Source organism: Hemicordylus capensis, chromosome 7 (assembly GCF_027244095.1).
Source record: "Hemicordylus capensis ecotype Gifberg chromosome 7, rHemCap1.1.pri, whole genome shotgun sequence".
Lineage (NCBI taxonomy): Eukaryota > Metazoa > Chordata > Lepidosauria > Squamata > Cordylidae > Hemicordylus > Hemicordylus capensis.
The window spans coordinates 4,266,549-4,274,414 of NC_069663.1; the positions used below are offsets into that span (position 1 = coordinate 4,266,549).

The 7,866-nt window shown below is 49.2% G+C and overlaps 1 non-coding gene across 1 annotated transcript; it reads left to right on the forward strand.

The window, feature by feature from the left end:
• Positions 1–372: 372 nt before the first annotated feature.
• TRNAA-AGC (transfer RNA alanine (anticodon AGC)) lies at positions 373–443 on the forward strand. The gene has a single exon. It is a non-coding gene; the product is annotated as a tRNA-Ala (tRNA).
• The last annotated feature ends 7,423 nt before the right edge of the window (positions 444–7,866 follow it).

Consider the following 7,866-nt stretch of genomic DNA (forward strand, 5'->3'; position numbering starts at 1 on the left):
TGCAACTGGAACTTGGGACCATCAATCCCTTTTAAAGGATCAAGCCAGGAGTGTATAGAAATCCAAAGGGTCACTCACCACGCTGCTGAAAATATTGGAGAGTCTGTGTGGCTTAGTGGCTTGGACGGGGCGGCCCCACCATGAAGCAAGGTGACGTAGTCATCTCAGGGAGCAGATTGTTGGGGCAAGTGCTGTAGCTTAGCGGTAGAGCATTGGATTTACATGCAGAAGGTCCCAGGTTCAACCCACGGCATCTTCAGGTAACGCTTGGAAAGACTTCTGCCTGAAACCCTGGAGAACTGCTGCCAGCCAGTGTTGAGCTAGATGGGCCAATGGCCTGATTTGGTAGAAGGCAACTTCCTTGGAAATGGTGCTGCTGTAGCTTAGTGGTAGAGCATCTGCTTAGCATGCGGGAGGTCCTGGTTCAATCCCTGGCAGCATCTCCAGGCAGGGTTGGGAAAGACCCCAACATGAAACCCTGGAGAGATGCTGCCAAGCAGTGTAGACAATATTGAGCTGGGGGGGGGGCAATAGTCTCAGTAGACAGCAGCTTCCTAGGGGATGAGGCCTCTCTGGGCTCCCCGCAGTCTGGCATCAGCAGCTGGATGCATCAGCAGCTGCCAGACGATTTAAAAAACAGGGTTAAGGTAACACTCGCTCCCTTAACCTTGTTTTAAAGGGTGGCTACTTAGGTGGGTTTGCCACAGTGGTGCCACCAAGAAGACATCTTGGGGGATGAAGAGGCTGGTTTTAGAATGGGGCGCTCAACTATGGATCATTCCTTAGTGCTACACCATCTTATTGAGAACATAAGAACAGCCCTGCTGGATCAGGCCCAAGGCCCATCTAGTCCAGCATCCTGATTCACACAGTGGCCCATCAGATGCCGCTGGAAGCCTACAGGCAGGAGGTGAGGACATGCCCTCTCTCCTGCTGTTACTCCACTGCAACTGGTATTCAGAGGCATCCTGCCTCTGAGGCTGGAGGTGGCCTATAGTATAGCCCTCCAGCTAGTAGCCGTTGATAGACCTCTCCTCCATGATGTTATCCAAACCCCTCTTAAAGCCATCCAGTATAGCAGTAAGCCCAAGTGCTCTTTGTATGTGGCCTTTGTAGATTTCAAATCAGCGCTAGATTCAATTTCGAGGCCAAGGTTGTGGGGAAAACTCAGGGATATCAACACTGATAGGCAATTACTTCTTCACATTCAAAAGCTTTATGAGAACACCAACGTCAGGGTGAGAGGTAACCCCGAGGCTCACTTTCACACCCAATAACTTCCAGCAAAGGAGTCAAACAAGGGTGCAGGTTGGCACCCTCTCTGTTTAAGCTGCATATAAACACCTTAGCCAAAAATCTCTCAGATCCAGGGTTACATCTGCCAGACATCGCGGGGGTAAAAATCCCAATTTTGCTGTAAGCGGATGCTGATGCTATTATCTCTCAAACCCCAGTAGATCTTAGGCTCTACCCCTCTTAAGCTCCTGGCCAATTACTGTAAGGATAACCACCTGGTTATGAATTTTCAGAAATCTAAGGTGATGGTCCTTGCCAAGAAGCCTAAGAATTTTAATTGGTCAATCAAGGGCCATCGGATTGAACAGGTTAACAGTTTTAAATATTTGGGTGTGGTTTTTCATGCCACAGGGTCATGGAAGGCCCATGTGGATTACACTGCCCAACAGGTACATCAGCCATTCTGATATTTTTCTGCTCTAAAGGAGAAGTTATTTCTGCTGCACTAAATCTGTTCATTGCCAAACCACTGGCTCAATGTCTGTACGGTGAACAACTGGGCCACTATTCCAACTACAGAACACTGCAGATTGTCCAGTCTAAGTTTATAAGAGCTGTATTCTGGGCTCCCAGATGTATTTCTAATGCTGCACTAAGGTAGAAATGGGTTTTCAAAGGGTGGAATCCAAAGCATGAGTTTCAATTTTCAACTACTGTCTCAAGATCAACTTTCCCCTTTGGGGCTGATTCCCCTTGTACTGGCCGACAGGTTTCAGTCTTCCTGGATACAAGCACTGCTAGCAAAACTCTCATCACTTGGCATCTAAATTCTAAAGAATTCTAAAGAAATATCTGTCACTATTAGGATAGAATCAGGCCAAGAAGATTCTCAAACAGTGGATCTTGGACATTGAGCATCAAAATGACCTGGGTATCATCCTGCAGACCACAAGAGGACATCTTGGCAATCACAGCCAGGAACCAGCCAGTGATTTATTGTTACTCTCTCTACCCAGCCACCAGAGAGTGTTCTTCAGAGCAAGAGATGATGCCTTACCATTGGCAGTTTTAAATGGGAACCCCACTTCTGCCCCCGCCCCCCAGTTACAATCTCTAACCATTTTTATAATGACTGAATAGGGCTGGTGTCTCTACATATTTAAAGAAATCAGCTGTAGAGGAATTCAGATCACCAACACTGGAAAAGAAGCTTGACTGACCCCTCCCTGCCATCTTCCCAATGGAAACGGCTGCTACTTGCCCTGTTGTGGAAAATGTACATCATCTTGTCTAGGTTGATCTTCAGACATGGATCATGTTCTGCACAGGGCGAGGTTCTGTAGTTCAGAAGACCCACAGGTCCTGTAGTTCAGGAGGAGACGTATAGCACAGTCAACAGAGCAGGAGGTCAAAGGCCTGTCGTCAATACACAGCACTTCTCAGGAGCAAGCAAAGGGCATATTCAGGGGAGCTGAGGATCAGGAACCAGGAGGCTTTTCAGACAGCAGGCTTTTCCGTGGCTTTACCACGAGGCTTTACTGTGAGTTCAGGGCATAACCGATACTCCAACGCAAAAAGAAAAGATTTTTTTAACCCCAGACATAAATCAGGCTAGGTTCCAATATTGAGGGGAAAACCCGTATCATGTGTGAAGTGTTCTCTGAAACATTTCATGGACTTAGGGGCAAATCTGGCCAACATGTGAATGCACACCCACACCCTCCCAAAGTTAAGTCACGGTAAAGTCTGATAAATCTCCTGGACAAGCAAAGTACAACCAGGTTGCTTCAGCAACTCATACTGCAAACTGAGCTCTTATATAGCCCTGCTGCTGGGTATAAGCCTAGACTCCACCCACAATCCCGGAGACAATGAGGCGGGTCTCATGATCAGTGAGACCCGTTTTAGATTATACTGCGGGGAGAGCGGGCTAAGCCCACTCTCCCCACAGACGATCGGGGCAGCAGCCCTGGGCGGCCGGATCGGCCACCCACACAATTGCCGGCTCCGTGATGGAGCTGGCGGGGGCTGGGGGGAGCGGGGGCCGATCGCTCCCTGAAAGCTCCAGCATACCCTGCGTGAGCGCGCAGGGCATGCTGGTGAGAACCCCGGAGCCGGGAGGCGGCTTTTCTCCTCCCCTCTGGGGGTCTCCTCGTGAGTAGCCACAGCACGGAGCTGCATGTGGCTACTCACGACCAGATAGCCCAGGTTTGCGGAGCACTCACTCTGCAAACCCGGGCTAAGAGGAGGGCCACCAAAGCGGGTTACCTGCTGGAGAACCACCGGGCTCGCAGCCAAGGCCGGTGGTTCTTACGATCGGGGAAAATCGGGCTAGGCTTTCCTAGCCCGATTCTTCCCGATTGTGAGAATAGCCCCAATGGCTAGTTAAAGGGCTGAGCCCTATTTCTTAATCGCAGACTCCTACGGATCAGTCTCTGCAGGAGGGTCAACGTACTCCTCCGAACTGTAGTAAAGGGGCAATGAGGTGTCCTCAGAGCAAGGTGACGCTTCAGTTTCCTCATCCTCAGAACTCTCAGCAATAGGTCCAGATATGGCTGGGGATACAGAAGGTTCCCCGAGGGTAGCTTTGGGGCCAGGGCGCTTTCCAGATTATACCCTGCAATGGGGACACGGTGTATCTATGAAGTGTGCTTCCCCACTTCCTGTGTTGCGACACCGCAGTCCCTACGCTGACAGCAGGGTGCCGTTCACATTTCCAATGCCTTGTTTAGAATTGAATCGATGCAATTTAGTGCTGTGATGTTATATATCCAGCGTAAAAAAGTTGCTGTTTTTTGGGGTTGTTCGTTTGCATGACACTGCTCCCCCTGCTGGGTGCTTTGCTATTTACGTTTTGAATGGGATTTGCCTGAAGGGAAGCATTGTGCCACTGTTGAGCGGCTAACCTGGAAAGCGCCCAGGTTGTGCAGGTATCTCCTGGAAACCAGGAACCTTGTCCTCAGAGCTCTCCCTCCCCAGACCAACCTGGTGTGGCAATAGGTCCTGGTCCATGGCACAGGGTGAGTTTGGGCCAGTCACTCTCTGCTGTCCAGTAGTGGCTTGTCCGAATGAACCAGGGTGCTTTCCAGATTACATGCTCTACAGTGGTTGGGGTGGTGTAAAATGCTTCGGCTTGGCACGATCGCATTGGAAATGTAAAGAAATGGTGTAAGCCGTTTGTTGCATAGTCCATGGAACAATGCCCCCCCCCAGGCGGAACCGTTCATACTGTGTGCTGCAACCCACCCACCCCAAAAGAAACTGCACTGGCAGCTGCAGAGTTGCAATCCACTGTTGAGGAGTTTGCATCTCCTTTTTGCTTTCTGAAAGAGAGACGCATGTGCACACAATCAAACGTTCAAGCACACACATGGTTCAACTTCACCCCCAAGGATGCGTCTTTCTTTCCTCTCTCTCTCTCTCTCTGGCTGTGGCACATGTAAAGCAAGAGGGGCCCCCCCCCTTAGCATTATTATTGTTATTAGCTTTATTAGAACTGTGCGCAAAAACGGGCGAGAAAAAGGGATGCAAATGCACTCGGGGAGGGGGGCGGGGAAGGCTGTGCCACAGAACTTGCTTGCAAGCTCACAGTGTGTGTGTGGGGGGGACTTCTGTGCACAAACCTTCTTATTGTGGCTGCTGCCTTCAGGAACAATGGGACGGCCAAGCAGGAGGAGGGCAGCCCCCGGCGGTCTCCACGTTTCTGCTGCTGTAGGGAGCACATTTCCAGCCTTGCCAGAACGTTGGCTTTCTTTTGCAGACCGCATGGAGAAAAAAATCAAGGTGTAAAGTTCTTCACAAGCCCATCGAAAAAAAGAAAAGAAATAAATTTCTAAAACGGAAAGGAGCTTTATATTGATAAATCACCATCCACGCAGATGTAACCATCCTCACCACACCACTTACAATGCCGAAACAGAATTGTGACCCTCTTAAAATGGAAAAATTACAGCTATTTTTTTTTTTTTTTGCAAAGGACATACAACGTTATTGCATTAAATTACAGCGATAAAATCCAGAATAAGGCATCAGAAATGTGAGCGGCACCCTACTGACAGCGTAGGGACTGCGGTGTCGCAACACAGGAAGTGGGGAAGCACACTTCGCAGGTATGTTGTGACCCTGTTGCAGGGGCTAATCTGGAAAGTGCCCAGAGGGGGCACCAAAGGAGGCAGCTGCCTGCAGGCTGGCCATTCATCAGGTAGAGATGCGTGGTTGACCAGCCTGCAGTAGCACAGATCCCGGGTGGGGGAGGAGAGAGAGAAGAACGACCCGAGCTGTCTCCTTTGGTGCCCCCTGGCTTGTTAGGAAAGGCCACTACTGCTGCTGCCCCAAATGGACTTACTCTGTCTCAGGAGAGAGCCAGGCCTGGCTGATTCTCACTGGATCCCTTCTAGCATTTTCATTGTATGACCTTTTTATGAATCATCCAAGGCCTCTATTCATGTTCCTCCCCTGAAACTAGACAGGGCCATGATTGGACTTTGAGTCACCAGGAAGCTTTTCACATGGGGCTTTTGAAGCCCTCTAACTTGCATCTCCTCTGGAATGGAGGGGATGCATTCATATATCGGCTAGATTTACCCTGAAGTCCCTGTGAGTTATCAGGGAGCAGTTCACACACAATTCAGGTTTTTCACTGCACATTAGAGTGTAGCCCGATTTATATCCAGGGTTAAAAAAAACCCACTATTTGCGCCAGTTTTTTTAAAAAAACTTCGAGTTCGCAGTAAAGTCCCCCCGTAAACTCGTGGTAAAGCCAGCTTTGTGTAAAAGTCCCAGGTTGGATTAAACATCAACTACATTTCCTGCATTCCTGATTGGTCAATGCTCCTCTCTGAAGTCTCCCAGGCAAGTTCTGACTTGTGTTATGCTCTGTCAGTAAAACTGTGCTTTCTGAGAAACTGCTCGTGAAACGTACCTCAAGGCAGCATTGTAAACGTGTAACATTTCTCCCCCCTGTTGTTCTTTTTACTGCAATTTACATTTTTGATATTTTACTCCTCTTGTTTCTAGATACCCAAACAATTCTGTTGAGTTTTATATACTTCTCTCTGATAAACACACCGATGATGTCTCGTATCAGGTGTCCATTTCGTGTATGGCTGCGATTAAGTTCCGCACATGGTGTGCTAGAAATGGTTAATTTAGGTTTTTTAGTTTGTTTCATTTCATTCTGTTTTGTTTTATTTTTATGTAATAGTGTTTAGCAATAGCAATAGCAATAGCACTTACATTTATATACCGCTCTATAGCTGGAGCTCTCTAAGCGGTTTACAATGATTTAGCATATTGCCCCCAACATTCTGGGTACTCATTTTACCGACCTCGGAAGGATGGAAGGCTGAGTCAACCTTGAGCCCCTGGTCAGGATCGAACTTGTAACCTTCTGGTTACAGGGCGGCAGTTTTACCACTGCGCCACCAGGGGCTCTTTACACAGTCTATGTACCAATATTTACTCCTAAGGTTCTTCTTTTTATTTGGGTTTGGATTGAAATGTGTAGAACTGATCAGTGATTATAATAAATGAAACTGAACTGAACTGATTAATCCCTTCCACACATTGTTTCCATGAGCAGGAAAGGGTGGGATCACGGTGGTCTGATTTTGCCTTCAGTCTCACCTTCACTCATCTGAAGGTCAGAACAGAGCAAGGGTTAGGGATGTGCACGGAACTGGTTCGGAGGCCCTTTATGAGCCTCCGAACCGGTTCGAACTGCGAGTGGTTCGCCGGTTCGCTGGCGGGGGGGTGCATCTTCAAGGGCAGGGGAGGGTGCACTTACCCCTCCCTCCACTTTCCCCCCACCGGCATTCCATTTTTAAAAAGTCCATCGGGCTGGCAGCGTACCTTCCTGCCACCCGGTTGCCCCCTTTACCAGAAGTAACCGGAAGTATCCGATGCACCTGCATGCGTTGGGCACGGGCGTGCATCGGGCATGCATGTGCACGCGATGTGCACGCGCTCATGCCTGGCATGCACAGGCATGTTGGATCATTCTGGTTACTTCCGGTAAAGGGGGCAATGGGGCAGTGGAGAGGTATGCTGCCACCCCGATGCACTTTTTAAAAAATGGACCGCTGGTGGGGGGGAAAGCGGAGGGAGGGGTAAGTGCACCCTCCTCCACCCTTAAAGGTGCACCCCCTGCCTTCGAACCACCCCTGCCCGGTTCCGTGCACATCCCTAGCAGGGGTTCCTTCCCAACGAGGGTACTAGAATCCCAGTGGCACTTGAAGGTGGGGTACTCACAGCCCTCCTGCCCCCCTATGGTGCAACTGCACTATTGATCCCCATCTGAGGATCGTCGGCTTGAACCCAACACATCCTCAGCGATGTGTCTGCTGCAGAAGGGGAAGGAGGAGGGTGAAGACCCTTCTCCTCTGCTCCTGACTGGCTGGCTATGAGCTGGAGCTCAGCTTATTCAATACAATACAATACAACGGATACTTATATACTGTTTTGCAACTGAAGTTTCCAAAGCGGTTTACATAGAGATAGATGAATGAATGAATGAATGAATGAATGAATGAAAATCCCTCCCCTCAGCCTGACTGACAGGCTCCAGAAAATTAGCACTGGATACTCCCATTGAAATTAGGAAGGTAGGAAGCTGCCTATCAGAACATTGGT